The sequence below is a fragment of the Lichenostomus cassidix genome, unplaced genomic scaffold, assembly GCF_008360975.1.
Source record: "Lichenostomus cassidix isolate B80296 unplaced genomic scaffold, HeHo_3.0 HiC_scaffold_34, whole genome shotgun sequence".
In the NCBI taxonomy this organism is placed as follows: Eukaryota; Metazoa; Chordata; class Aves; order Passeriformes; family Meliphagidae; genus Lichenostomus; species Lichenostomus cassidix.
The window spans coordinates 1,544,601-1,552,072 of NW_028147431.1; the positions used below are offsets into that span (position 1 = coordinate 1,544,601).

Below are 7,472 nucleotides of genomic sequence, written 5' to 3' on the forward strand. Positions count from 1 at the left end.
CAGTGGGAGATTACAAGACAGGATTAAAATGCATAGGAAAAATTAAAAATAAGTGAAATAATACACGGAAAAGCACTGACCAAGTCAGGTACAACCTGACACCCTGTTAGGGTGGTGGTAGCAGTCCAAACGAAGCAGTTCAGTTGAGGCGGTGATCCTGTGAGGGTCTAGTCTCCAGCTGAAGGTCCAGTGGCAGCTCGTGTCCTCTGAGAATCCAGCAGACAGGGCTAACTAGGTAGTTCCAAGGTCAGGTTATATCCAGGTGGGAATGCTTGGCTCCTCCCTCCTGGATGGAGCATCTCACAATAGGATGAGATAAGTCCAGGAGTCATGTGGTGGGTCCTTGATGGCCCATTGTCTGTTATCCGGGGTGGGTCATTAGCAGGTGATAAGAGCTAACAGCCCACAGCTGGTGGTAATTGAATACTTAAATACATCTAGGACAGGCTAAAAGCCCCTTCAGTAGCCCTGAGAGCCTTGGGATGTTCCCATGGAGCCACGGTGAGTGCCTGTGACATCAGAGCGCTTTGGCAGCATGGAAAGCCCTGGAATGTCTCCAGGGGCCAAGGGCGAGTGCCTGTGACATCACGGCTCTCCAGCAGCAGGGAGACAGATGGAATGTCACAGCAGATGGCCTGTGAGTTCCTGTGGCAGCGTGCCTCCTTGGCAGCGTGGAGATTGCTGGGATGTTTCCCTGGAGGCCCTGGCATTGCCCTTGGCCTGGCTGTTCTTCAGGAGCTCAGAGACAGCCCTGCCATGTCCCCCTGGAGGCCCAGTGAGTGCTAGTTCCAAAAGAGCTCCCTAGCACTTAGAGACACCTGGGATGTCCCCATGGAGCCACTGTGAGAGCGTGTGACCTCAGAGGTCTTTGGAAGCTGAGAGCCTCACAATGACATGGCATGTCAGCATGGGGGGCCTGTGGGCAGGCGTGATCTCCCTCCTTGTGCTGGTGCATCTCCCCTTGCCCTTTCTCAGGCTACACCATGATCTGAGAAATGCTGCTGAGGCCTTAGTCTTGACAAATGCCAGCTGGGCTGAGGTGCTCTTGAAGCACAGAATTGACTCCACAACTCAGATAGTTATGAAGTAGGTATGTGTTTATTCCAGCTGGGGTGCATGGGGTGTAGCCCCTCCAAAGGTATGCACACCCTCAGCGGCACTTCACTTTGTTGCCCGAACCGAGGAACACAAAACAACCGAAGTTATTTTATGTGGTGCTTTATTGAGGGCCCTGGGGACCCGAGGACTAATGTCCAAAGTCAGAGCCCCCACCTTTTACAAAATCACTGAGTATATATATGTTTTCTTTCCAAATTGCTTCATCTCAACGAATTTGATTTCTAGACACATCTACCTGATTTATGATTACATTGTGACTTTGTTTTTCGTTAACTGAACATTCTTTATCATCATTAATCTACTACACCCTATTAGATAAGTCACACACTCCACTTAGCAGTTTACTTAAATAAACAAACTGTTCTATAGCTACATTCCTTAGACAAGTCTTTCTACCTTCCTCAGTATGCTCTATTGATCCTTTTGATCGCTACTGGCAACTTCGCTACACAACACTGTTTACACTCAGGCCTACTGATCCCTCCAAGCCTTAGCATGACTACTACTAAAGTCTTTATCCATGGTTTTGCAACAACTTGGTTTATATTAGGTTACAGATTACATATGCATAAAGTTAGACAAAGCCCCTATACATATTCAATACCTATCCCCGCTTCGTATAATAACGAGTTTAAAGTTCATTTAAATATGCTCGCGCAAGCACAGTGTCTCAGATTAATTGTTGGCAGGGGTCCCAAATAATTAATGATGGTAAAATCGGTAGTCTTCATCACGATGAACTGTTCACCCTGTTCCCTTGCGCATGTTCTCTTGGTTCTTGGTTCAAGTCCAAGCCTGAGAACCAGCTTGTACCGGTCCTGGGGTCCAAGGGCGGGATGCTTGGTTACACTTAGTGGTTTTTCTCAATTATTTGGCTCTCTTCTCTCTATCCTCCCCAATACCAGGTAGGCACAAAATCATTAAGCGAATAATAAATGATCTGTAGCAGGCAAACCTTAATAAATCATTATCCAATCTCTGGCCTTCTAAATCAGTTCAAAAGTTATTATTATTATCCAGCTTCTAGTTCTTTAAATTAATAATTTCTATTTTACCCTAAATCATCAGGGAGGCTTCTTTGACTGTAGCTTCAAAACTTTATATGAATGTTTGAGGCATGAACTATTTTCAGTCTGACGGATGTCAACCATAGGTTGAAGATCTCCAGGGTCCAGGAGTACTCGGGGTTGTGGTGGTTTTGATTGGCCCAAAACATCAGCGAACTGTTTTTGACATCTAGGAGAAATTTGGGCCCCTCAGAAGCTGTTCTAGTAGGCCTGGGGAGGTGTCTGAGGGGTGGGGTGTGGCACAAAGATGGCTCCTGCGTGTCCTGAGTGCAAGTTCTGGAAGTTTTTACATCAAGTCCAGCAGAGCCAATCTCTGATGGCTCTGAAGATGATGGACATGCTGCCGGCCAAGTTTGGGCCAATTGGAGGTGCTGGTTACGCCTCTGTGAAAACATATTTAAGAAAAAGTCAAAACAAAGCAGGCGCGCACTTCTTTCACTTTGTAGTTGGAGGAGGAGGAGGTGGAGGTGAAAATATGTGAGGGAGAACAGCATGGAGAGTGCCAAGGTCAGTGAAGAAGGGGGGAGAAAGAGGTGCTCCAGTGCTTCCGGCACCGGAGCTGAAACTTTCTGCTAGCCGTGGTGGAAGCTATGGGGGAGCCAGAAATTCCTCCTGCAGCCCATGGAGTCCATAAGGATGCAGAAATTCACCCACAGCTCACTCTAGAGGAGCAGGTGGATGCCTGGAAAAGACTGTGAACCAGTGGGAGTCTCATCTAAGAGTTAAAACTGCAAAAGGCCTTGACTGAGAGAGATAGGCCTTGCTCCTGGCATGGAAGCAGCCTGGCCTCAGCTCGGGAGAGTCTGCACAGCAGCTTATGGACAAAAGACTCATGTTGCAGCAAAAATTCGGGCGGGACGTTGCTCATGAGATTGGACCCACACCAAAGAAGTTCCTAGAGGACTGTCTCTCGTGGGAAGGACCCCTGGCTAAGTGGAGAACCTCTTTTCCTGATTGGACTGACCAGAAGACCCCTCAACCTGCCCCCTGTCTGTGTTGCTAGTTTGCAAAGAGGGAAAAGGGGGGGGGGTGAGTGCAGAGACTGCTTCTTAAGAGGGTGGGGGTGAGAGCAGAAAACTATCTGAAGAGAGAGAGAAACAAGTAGAGATAAAGAGTATTTGTAGTAGAAGAATTGTGGTGATGAGTAAATTTGAGAATCTGCTCTGTGGACTGAAAAGAGACCCCACACCCTGCCCCCCCACCTGGCTTGTGGATTGTAGAGGAGGAAAGGGGGTGAATACTATAGGTTCGTAAGAGGGAGGGGGGGAGTGAACAAAATAATGTATGAAAAGTATATTTTTTGCCTTGCATTTATGCTCCAATTCTGTTAGGTAATTAAACACTTTTTGCAACTTTAAGCTTGAAGCCTGTTTGCCCTTTTTCGTGCGTCCTCCTGGCAAGGGTCCTATCTCAAACCCACGACAGGGGTCCATCTTCTTGATGTCCTTTAGGGTAATCCCATCTGGAACAGAAGATTTTGCTCATCTTCTGCATATTTTTCTCAATTTCTTTGGCCAAAATTAAGTCCCTGAAAGCACTATTGTCAGCTTTCAATTACTTTGGAAATTCCCAAGGCTCTCAAATTTCCCAGGTGTTTTCCATCTGGCTTTGAAGACCAAATAAATTTCTCTGGGTAGGATGTTACAGGACAAACATTCCACATCATCCAGAATAACTTTGGCTGATTTCCCCCTATCTAGATGGAATAGGTGCTAGAAGCACAGGTAATTAACTTTTTTGATGGCCCTCTTTGTCATTCATTTCTGACAAGTTCCTCTCAAGTTTCCTTCCTGGGTCCCCTTTCTGTTGTTCTTATCTTGGGTTGATGTTCTTATCTCCCTAATCAGCTCCAGGCATCCCAAGCAGTCCTGTGCTGATTCATTCACCAGTGATGTCATCTCCTGGCCGTTAAGTAACTGCTTGAATGCCCGCGGGAAGGTGTTAATTTTCCCAGCTGAAAACCACTCACCAAGGGCTCTCTGATAACGGGCCTGCAGCTGCTCCTCCTTCTGTTGCTCCATGTTCCCCAGCTGCTCTTCACCATTTTCTGGGTGTGACTCATCCCAGGTTCTGTTCTCATGCCCACAACTGCTCTCCTGGTGTGGTGACTCATCCCAGGGTCATTACTCATGTCCTCAGCTGGTTTCCTGGGCAGCAATCTCCAGTTTTCACTGATTTGTTTTGCTGTCTTAGTTGGGATGTGTTCTGCAAGGACCTTTTTGGTATTTTTGCTGTCCCGAAACTGAGCTTCCAATCTTATCAGTAGTTACTCCTCCCGCTTTGTCCAGCACCTTTTGTGGGATCCTCGGCTGGAGGTCTCCTTTGGGTGAGAAGCCTCAATCCTTTCCTGGTTTCTAATCACCGGCTGTGCATGTCTTCTGTGTTGTCCCAGGCCAATCTTTGTATTGAAATTACATCCACATTCCTCACAGATCCACTCCCCACCTGCAGCCATTACCACTGTTACCCTGCATTTTGGGACGTGACAGGCAATACTGTAAAAGTTGGGGTTTTCCCTACCACATTTTGCACATTGGAAATGAATCTTCTTCTTCCCGTGGGCTCTTTTCAGATGTTCAATCAAGCCCAACATGCAGTCTGCCTGGGTTCCACACCACGGACACGGTGGATTTTTGTCCGGAATCATCACCATTGGGATATCCTCTGGTGTCTGATTTCTGCTGTTCTACAGCACAGGTGGGGAAATTGCCGGCAAACTGTTGTTCTCCAGCTCGGGAGGCAATGTTTCCGATGTGCAATCCTGCTCACTCTTGCCACTGTTCTCCCTGTTACCAAGCACACAGGTCTTCAGAAGACAGCTGTTTTCTCCCATATTTCGTTGAGGTGTTAGGTGTTTGCCCACCTCAGGTGACCTGCTCAAACCCTCCAAACTCTCAGAAAAATGAACACTCACGTTATGTGAGTGTTTATTCCAGCTGGGGTGCATGTTTTGCATGTTAATGCAAAACACACCTGTTCTATAAAATTCCAAAGTCACCAGTTCTAATTCATTTTTTGCCAAATCACAGTGGGCCAGATGGTAAATTTAGAGAGACCAGGTCTACCTCTTTTGTAGACAAGGAGTCTGCTTTGAAATTTTTAGACTTCAGGTTTACCCAGTCCAAATGGGTAGTTGGTACCTGGTACCTAGCCAGTTGATACCTGGTACAGGCATATCGACAGCCCCATGTTACAGATCTAAATTAAAGGTCAATTTTTGTGGGGAGGAATCAAATCAGCAGTGGATGCCTCAACTGCTTGCTGCTCTTTGCCCAGCACTAACCCGTGGGCAAGGTTTTAGGCAACAAAGCTGTGCAGCTCTTACCTTAAAATTTGTTTCACTGAATTAGAGGTTCTCATTGGCTAGTGATTCCAACAAAACCTTTCTGGGGCAGAGATCGGCTTTGTTACCCTTCTCAGGATATCCAGTGTTACCATGAGGATGTGTGATCTCTGCAGCTTTTCCCTGTTTGTAACTATACTTTCCTAAGCCTCCTTAAGGGACTCATAGTTATTCCTGCCATTTTTACATGCTCTTCATTGAATTGCTGCACTTGGACATTAAGATCACTGGGCAGAAATCACATCAACACCCGCCAGGGGTCATATCCACCACAAATACTTGCTTTGACTTCACAAATATTAGCTCCCGTTTCTATAACTCATTGCTGTCATCTCTTAGATGTGATTTCTGAAACACTACCCACTCTTTCTTTTCAGCTTCCTTTTTTAACATTTCACAGATGTAATTGTGCCTTTTAATTCTTGATTCCTGGATGACTGAGCAGTTCCCCATGACATGAGAGCATGTTTCATTCTCAGCCTGGCAGTGTTTGCAGGATTTGATGAGCCTTTATCTAACCCTCACCTCCGTGCGAAAGCGAAGGCAAGGGCGACTGCAGCCCCTTTACCTACATGGACCCGGTGGATGGCACCGCCTACGAGTGGCACCGGGAGAAGAAGGCCTGGTTCCCCAAGATAACAGAAGATTTTCTGGCAACTTATCTTGCCAACTATGGCTTCCATGCAGATGAGACGCAAACTTCATCTGCTGCTGCTACAGGCACTGCAAGGAAGCAACCAGTAAGGTCTAAGACATCAGCAACACAGCCATCAGCAAATGAGACAGGAGCAAAACAAACAGATGCCAAACAAAAATCGGGAAAAAGGAAGCTAGAGCCAGGGTGGTTTCATGTTGAGGAAGACAGAAACACAAATGTTTATGTGACAGGTTTGCCTGCAGACATTACAAAAGATGAGTTTGTCCAAGTCATGTCAAAGTGCGGTATCATCATGCGAGATCCTCAGACAGAAGAACACAAGATCAAACTGTACAAAGATAAGGAAGGCAATCTTAAAGGAGATGGCCTCTGTTGTTATCTGAAGAGAGAATCGGTTCAACTTGCTTTGAGGCTTCTGGATGAAGCAGAAATCCGAGGCTATAAATTGCACGTGGAAGTTGCAAAGTTCCAGCTGAAGGGGGAGTATGACGCAAGCAAAAAGAAGAAGAAATGGAAAGACTACAAGAAGAGGTTGTCTCAACAGCAGAAACAGCTGGATTGGAGGCCAGAGAAGAAAGATGGGGCGACTCGAATGCGGCGTGAACGCATCATTATTATCAGGAATATGTTTCACCCCAAGGACATTGAGGAGGACCCTTTAGTGCTAAATGACATCAGAGAAGATCTACGGACAGAGTGCGAAAAGTTTGGCCAAGTAAAGAAGGTTCTCCTGTTTGACAGACACCCTGATGGCGTGGCTTCTGTGTCATTTAAAGAAGCAAGGGAAGCTGATCTGTGCAAGCTGACTCTAAATGGAAGGTGGTTTGGTGGCCGTCAGCTCCATGCTGAAACATGGGATGGTGTAACAGACTATCAGGTGGAGGAGACTGCAAGAGAAAGGGAAGGAAGGCTCAAGGTGTGGGAGTCCTTTTTAGGGGATCCTGATGCAAAGGAGCCAGCTTGTCAAAACAGTCTCACCTGAGGGTTTAAAGAACAGCCCGACTATATCCAGAAGTCAGCTGGCAAAGAAACTGGAGAACTGGAGAAAGTAGCAGCTAAGAATTGCTGCATACCATCAGCAGCCAAAAAGTGCTGCACCTAAGAGTTATCTCTCTGAAAGTTGGTTCTGTGAACGCCACCAACAGGTACCTCATGCCATGTGATTGGAACAGGGTAATGCTATTGGGAAAACACTTGTCCCTCATTCCCTCCTCTTGCTCTTCCTCTGTCCCTCCTCTTCCTGTGGCCACTTTTCCCCACCCTTACCCGAGCCTAGCTTGTAACT

General features: G+C 46.7%; 1 pseudogene; it reads left to right on the top strand.

The window, feature by feature from the left end:
* Window positions 1-5,088: 5,088 nt before the first annotated feature.
* LOC146423107 (17S U2 SnRNP complex component HTATSF1 pseudogene) lies at window positions 5,089-7,338 on the top strand (annotated as a pseudogene).
* The last annotated feature ends 134 nt before the right edge of the window (window positions 7,339-7,472 follow it).